Here is an 8135-nt window from a genome sequence, read left to right as displayed (position 1 = left end):
ATCCATTTTGAGACGGCAGAGCAGAAAACACGATATGGGGAGAACAACAAAAAATAGGTAAGTATCTTTGAACAATAATTTATTCTAAAGGACAGAGTAAGAGAATGAATACCTGGAATGAGATATTACTAGTTAGTAGAACTACTACTTGAGCTGAGTTGCTGACAGACAGCAGTTTTCAAAGTGTAAACTAATCAGTAGGCTGACATGTTATCAGTAAAACGTCTGGTAAAGATGGTGGAGGAGCTTTTCAATGATATGGTTTTATGTTTATCTCAGGGTTTCTCAATCCTTTTGTTCTTACCAGCGCTTACACACCTGATTCAACTAATCATCAAATATTTTAAGACAGTTTAATATTTGAGCCATACAAATGAACATTCTCAAATTAAAACCTTTTGGGTTTGTAGGCCTGTTTATAATTATTAAAGTCCGACAGTAACTCACATTTTGGAGGAAAAAAACACAGCTAAACTTGGTTTCGAGTAAATTAGATGTTTATCAATAATAATGTAAGAGAGATGTCTTGAAGAAACGCGTCTGGGTTTAGAACTCTGTGTCTCAGTGCGCTGCGACAGTGGGAAGTTCGTTTTGCATGGCCCGGTGCCACAGCTGAGTAGACATTTATTTTACAGACCAATGCAATGGTCTCAATCCGGGGTCTGCGGAGGTACTGCAGGGGTTCTCAATCCGGGGTCTGTGGAGGTACTGCAGGGGTTCTCAATCCGGGGTCTGTGGAGGTACTGCAGGGGTTCTCAATCCGGGGTCTGCGGAGGTACTGCAGAGGTTCTCAATCCGGGGTCTGTGGAGGTACTGCAGGGGTTCTCAATCCGGGGTCTGTGGAGGTACTGCAGGGGTTCTCAATCCGGGGTCTGTGGAGGTACTGCAGGGGTTCTCAATCCGGGGTCTGTGGAGGTACTGCAGGGGTTCTCAATCCGGGGTCTGTGGAGGTACTGCAGGGGTTCTCAATCCGGGGTCTGTGGAGGTACTGCAGGGGTTCTCAATCCGGGGTCTGTGGAGGTACTGCAGGGGTTCTCAATCCGGGGTCTGTGGAGGTACTGCAGGGGTTCTCAATCCGGGGTCTGTGGAGGTACTGCAGGGGTTCTCAATCCGGGGTCTGTGGAGGTACTGCAGGGGTTCTCAATCCGGGGTCTGTGGAGGTACTGCAGGGGTTCCACGGCACCCTGACTGGACTCGTTGCAATGTGAGACATTTGATAGAATTTTCACATGAAACGACCACTTTGCCTGCTCTTAATTATTGTCTAATATAATGGAATGCATATTGTTTTAACCAATTGTGATGGTTGTTACCAGCAGAGTTTTGACAATATTACAGGTAGTCAAGTGGTTGGGCCAGTAACTGAAACTGAAAGGATCCCCGAGCTGACAAGATAAAAAACGCTGATAAAAAACGCTGAAGATGTGGATGTTAATTAAGGCAGCCCTCCTCTGATTCAGAGGGGTTGAATGTGAAAGACACATTTCAGTTGAATGGATTCAGTTGTACGATTGACAAAAACAAGAAAACAAAAATCCAGAAAATCACATTGTATGATTTTTAAGTAATTAATTAGCATTTTATTGCATGACATAAGTATTTGATACATCAGAAAAGCAGAACTTAATATTTGGTACAGAAACCTTTGTTAGCAATTACAGAGATCATACGTTTCCTGTAGTTCTTGACCAGGTTTGCACACACTGCAGCAGGGATTTTGGCCCACTCCTCCATACAGACCTTCTCCAGATCCTTCAGGTTTCGGGGCTGTCGCTGGGCAATACGGACTTTCAGCTCCCTCCAAAGATTTTCTATTGGGTTCAGGTCTGGAGACTGGCTAGGCCACTCCAGGACCTTGAGATGCTTCTTACGGAGCCACTCCTTAGTTGCCCTGGCTGTGTGTTTCGGGTCATTGTCATGCTGGAAGACCCAGCCAAGATCTCGCGATACATGGCCCCCATCCATCCTCCCCTCAATACGGTGCAGTCGTCCTGTCCCCTTTGCAGAAAAGCATCCCCAAAGAATGATGTTTCCACCTCCATGCTTCACGGTTGGGATGGTATTCTTGGGGTTGTACTCATCCTTCTTCTTCCTCCAAACATGGCGAGTAGAGACCAAAAAGCTCTATTTTTGTCTCATCAGACCACATGACCTTCTCCCATTCCTCCTCTGGATCATCCAGATGGTCATTGGCAAACTTCAGACAGGCCTGGACATGCGCTGGCTTGAGCAGGGGGACCTTGCGTGCGCTGCAGGATTTTAATCCATGACGGCGTAGTGTGTTACTAATGGTTTTCTTTGAGACTGTGGTCCCAGCTCTCTTCAGGTCATTGACCAGGTCCTGCCGTGTAGTTCTGGGCTGATCCCTCACCTTCCTCATGATCATTGATGCCCCACGAGGTGAGATCTTGCATGGAGCCCCAGACCGAGGGTGATTGACCGTCATATTGAACTTCTTGTGATTCTTGTGACAATGTGATTTTCTGGATTTTTGTCTGTCATTGATTAGCTAGTGAAAAAACACCAATAATTCCTTTAAGCAATAACGGCTAATTTACCAACATTTCTGAAAATGGATATATAGCGTTTTGGAATGAAACTCGTTCCCCCATCTGAGCTCAGAGTAGATGAGAGATGTAATGTTTGTCTCTGTTGTGTTGAAGTCCAATCAAGCAGGAGAGACCAGTCTCCCCTGTTCCCAGCTGTGTGTCCATGAAGAGTGACCGGTCTATGGGTCTACCTCTAAACTTTAGAGAGGGAGACTTTTCTACTGAACAAAGGTAAGAAGAACTCGTGGGTCATGGTCAGTGAGTTAAACAACACTGTCTCCAGTCATTTCTCTTCTCCCATTTTCCCATTTATTTTGGTTGTTTTCATAATCCATAGGCTAATCCTTTTGTCCATTTGCATAGTCCTAAAACAATATTAAACAAACACAACAACACAACATTTCCTCCGTGTGTGTGTGTGTGTGTGTGTGTGTGTGTGTGTGTGTGTGTGTGTGTGTGTGTGTGTGTGTGTGTGTGTGTGTGTGTGTGTGTGTGTGTGTGTGTGTGTGTGTGTGTGTGTGTGTGTGTGTGTGTGTGTGTGTGTACTCCCTGGATGAGGAGATGTAATCTCATGTTTTGTCCACAGAAACCAACAGGAGAGATCAGAGTCAGAGATTCTCAGTGGTCAGTCTTCCCAGAGTCATCAAACAGACCTGGCCTCCATATTCAGTGTATGTGGTCCTGTTATGTACATTTGTTTTTGTTTACCTCAAGTAAAGTTGATCTGTCAATCATTCATTAATGTGTTAATGAGAAAGCATTTTGTCTCTTGCTTAACTTATTTACTTGATTTATTTCAGTTGCTTGAAGAGAATATTATGACATTTGTGAAGAACGAGCTGAAGATGTTCAAGAGGATTCTTAGTCCAGAACTCCCAGAAGGCTTTGAGAGTCAGAAACAGGATAAGGAAGTGGTGGATGCTAAAGATGAGAAGCAGGAGAGCAGTGCCAGAGAGGGGGCTCTGAATATCACACTGCACGTCCTGAGGAAAATGAACCAGAAGGAGCTTGCTGACACACTGGAGAAATGTAAGATCTGTCTGCCTCATGTTGAATGATGTTTTATAACATTTAAAAGCTGTAGCTAAAGTACAGCTAAAGTAGCTGTGTAACTCAATGATATTGTAGCAGCCTTAACACAACACCTAGTGACCTCATCAAGTAGCAGCAGGGATGTGTTGTGGTGATTAATTTATAGAGAGAGACAACATTAATAATACCATCAATAATACCAATAATAATATAATCAGTCACACCAGTCTGTAATGCATTATGAAAACATTTACACATTTATACAGTCAGTTAAGAGAAGAAATTATTATAATGTAAAACTTTATAACAGTCCTACAATACTGTAGGCATAAAAACAGACGTAATATTAATATCCTCTGTGTTATTTCTAGATTCAGATGATCCTGCTGTGATTTGCCAACGTGAACTCAAATCTAATCTAAAGAAGAAGTTTCAATGTGTATTTGAGGGGATCGCTAAACAAGGAAACCCAACACTTCTCAATAAGATCTACACAGAGCTCTACATCACAGAGGGTGGAACAGGAGAGGTCAATAATGAACATGAGCTGAGACAGATTGAGACAACAACCAGGAAACAAGCAAGACCAGAGACTGCAGTCAAATGTAACAACATCTTCAAACCCTTAACTGGACAAGACAAACTTATCAGAACTGTGCTGACAAAGGGAGTCGCTGGCATTGGAAAAACAGTCTCTGTGCAGAAGTTCATTCTGGACTGGGCTGAAGGAAAAGCAAATCAGGATGTCCAATTTGTATTTTCATTCCCCTTCCGGGAGCTGAATTTGATGAAAGAGGACAAACACACTTTCATTGAACTTCTCAATCACTTCTCAATGGAAACCAAACAATCAGGAATCTCCATCTACAACAAGTACAAAGTTCTGTTCATCTTTGATGGTCTGGATGAGTGTCGACTGCCCCTAGACTTCAAGAATAACAAGATCTGTTGGGACGTCACAGAGTCAACCTCCGTGGATGTTCTGCTGACAAATCTCATCAAGGGAAATCTGCTTCCCTCTGCTCTCCTCTGGATAACTACCCGACCTGCAGCAGCCAATAAGATCCCTTCAGGGTGTGTTGACCAAGTGACAGAGGTACGAGGTTTCAATGACCGACAGAAGGAGGAGTACTTCAGGAAGAGATTCAGTGATGAGGACCTGGCCAACAGAATCATCTCACACGTAAAGACATCAAGGAGCCTCCACATCATGTGCCACATTCCAGTCTTCTGTTGGATTTCTGCAACAGTCCTTGAACACATGCTGAAACATAAGAGAGAAGAGATGCCCAAGACTCTGACTGAGATGTACACACACCTTGTGGAGTTTCATACCAAACAGAAGAATGAAAAGTATCTTGGGAAAGAAGAGACAGGTCCACACTGGAATAAAGAGAGCATTCTGTCACTGGGAAAACTGGCTTTTCAACAGCTTGTGAAGAGCAATCTGATTTTCTATGAAGAAGACCTGAAAGAGGCTGGCATTGATGTCAGTGAAGCCTCAGTATACTCAGGATTGTGCACACAGCTCTTTAAAGAGGAATGTGGGCTGTACCAGGTCAAGGTGTACTGCTTTGTTCATCTGAGCATTCAGGAGTTTCTGGCTGCTGTATATGTGTTCCTCTCATTCATCAACAACAATGAGAATCTAATGGTCAAACTGCAAACAAACAACAAGTCTGCAGTTACTTTCTATAAGAGTGCTGTGGATAAAGCCTTACAAAGTGAGACGGGAAACCTGGACCTTTTCCTCCGCTTCCTTCTGGGCCTCTCACTTGAGTCCAATCAGAAGCACTTACAAGGTCTACTGACAAAGTCAAGAAGCAGCTCACAGACCCATGAAGAAACAGTCAAGTACATCAAGAAGAAGATCGGGGAGAATCTCTCTCCAGAGAGGAGCATCAATCTGTTCCACTGTCTGAATGAACTGAATGACCATTCTCTAGTGGAGGAGATCCAAAGATACCTGAGATCAGGAAGTCTCTCAAAACCCAACCTGTCACCTGCACAGTGGTCAGCTCTGGTCTTTGTGTTACTGACTTCAGAAAAGGAGCTGGATGTGTTTGACATGAAGAAATACTCCAGATCAGAGGAAGGTCTTCTGAGGCTGCTGCCAGTGGTCAAAGCCTCCAGAGCTGCTCTGTGAGTAAATAAAATGACATATAAGAACTAATCATCAGGAAGAAATATTCAGTTTCGAGAAAAATAGGTATTGGAATATTATATTGGAAAACATTTTGAATAAATGGATTAATTTTCACATTAGTATAACAATATGACCAGACAGTTCTAGGAGATGGAAGATAAATCTGAATGTTGTTTTGGACAATTAACCAAATTCATCTGCCATTGTCCTTCTAAACTACTCGTTAAATTAACAGTGTGTTTGTGAAGTCATGATGATCTCTTTGTCAGGCTGTCAGGCTGTGGAGTCACAGAGGAAGGCTGTGCTTCTCTGGTCTCAGCTCTGGAGTCAAACCCCTCACACCTGAGAGAGCTGGATCTGAGTAACAATGACCTGAAGGATTCAGGAGTGGAGCTGCTCTCTGCTGGACTGGGGAATCCCCACTGTAAACTGGAGACTCTGAGGTCAGTATTCCTGTAGTTGGTCAACAAGTGATAACTGTTCACCAGATCCACGTGTTTAACAGGCACACATAGTCCACCATATGTGTTTGGACAGTGACGCTTACAGTTTTAAATTTGGTGCTATGCTCCACCATTTTGGATTTGAGATGTTTCATATTAGGTGACAGTACAGAATGTCACCTTTTATTTGAGGTTAATGGTGAGAGGTTAGCATGTTTTGTTGTAGCCCCTGTTATTGGTAATGGTGAGAGGTTAGCATGTTTTGTTGTATCCTCTGTTATTGGTAATGGTGAGAGATTAGCATGTTTTGTTGTAGCCTCTGTTATTGGTAATGGTGAGCGGTTAGTATGTTTTGTTGTAGCCTCTGTTATTGGTAATGGTGAGAGGTTGGCATGTTTTGTTGTAGCCTCTGTTATTGGTAATGGTGAGAGGTTGGCATGTTTTGTTGTAGCCTCTGTTATTGGCAATGGTGAGAGGTTAGTATGTTTTGTTGTAGCCTCTGTTTTTGGTAATGGTGAGAGGTTAACATGTTTTGTTGTGGCCTCTGTTATTGGTAATGGTGAGAGGTTAGTATGTTTTGTTGTAAACTCTGTTATTGGTAATGGTGAGAGGTTAGCATGTTTTGTTGTAGCCTTTATTTTTGTTAATGGTGAGAGGTTAGCATGTTTTGTTGTAAACTCTGTTATTGGTAATGGTGAGAGGTTAGCATGTTTTGTTGTATCCTCTGTTATTGGTAATGGTGAGAGGTTAGCATGTTTTGTTGTAGCCTCTGTTATTGGTAATGGTGAGAGGTTAGCATGTTTTGTTGTGGCCTCTGTATATGGTAATGGTGAGAGGTTAGTATGTTTTGCTGTAGCCTCTGTTATTGGTAATGGTGAGAGGTTAGCATGTTTTGTTGTAGCCTCTGTTTTTGGTAATGGTGAGAGGTTAGCATGTTTTGTTGTAGCCTTTATTTTTGTTAATGGTGAGAGGTTAGCATGTTTTGTTGTATCCTCTGTTATTGGTAATGGTGAGAGGTTAGCATGTTTTGTTGTAGCCTCTGTTATTGGTAATGGTGAGAGGTTAGCATGTTTTGTTGTAAACTCTGTTATTGGTCCTTCTAAACTACTCGTTAAATTAACAGTGTGTTTGTGAAGTCATGATGATCTCTTTGTCAGGCTGTCAGGCTGTGGAGTCACAGAGGAAGGCTGTGCTTCTCTGGTCTCAGCTCTGGAGTCAAACCCCTCACACCTGAGAGAGCTGGATCTGAGCTACAATGACCTGAAGGATTCAGGAGTGGAGCTGCTCTCTGCTGTACTGGGGAATCCCCACTGTAAACTGGAGACTCTGAGGTCAGTATTCCTGTAGTTGGTCAACAAGTGATAACTGTTCACCAGATCCACATGTGTTTACCAGACACACATAGTCCACACCATATGTGTTTGTACAGTGAAGATTACAGTTTTACATTTGGTGCTGTCCTCCAGCATTTTGGATTTGAGATGTTTCATATTAGGTGACAGTACAGAATGTCACCTTTTATTTGAGGTTAATGGTGAGAGGTTAGCATGTTTTGTTGTAGCCCCTGTTATTGGTAATGGTGAGAGGTTAGCATGTTTTGTTGTATCCTCTGTTATTGGTAATGGTGAGAGGTTAGCATGTTTTGTTGTAGCCTCTGTTATTGGTAATGGTGAGCGGTTAGTATGTTTTGTTGTAGCCTCTGTTATTGGTAATGGTGAGAGGTTGGCATGTTTTGTTGTAGCCTCTGTTATTGGTAATGGTGAGAGGTTGGCATGTTTTGTTGTAGCCTCTGTTATTGGCAATGGTGAGAGGTTAGTATGTTTTGTTGTAGCCTCTGTTTTTGGTAATGGTGAGAGGTTAACATGTTTTGTTGTGGCCTCTGTTATTGGTAATGGTGAGAGGTTAGCATGTTTTGTTGTAGTCTCTGTTATTGGTCATGGTGAGAGGTTAGCATGTTTTGTTGTA

This window comes from Salvelinus namaycush, unplaced genomic scaffold, assembly GCF_016432855.1.
Source record: "Salvelinus namaycush isolate Seneca unplaced genomic scaffold, SaNama_1.0 Scaffold17, whole genome shotgun sequence".
NCBI lineage: Eukaryota > Metazoa > Chordata > Actinopteri > Salmoniformes > Salmonidae > Salvelinus > Salvelinus namaycush.
This window is presented reverse-complemented; position numbering follows the sequence as displayed.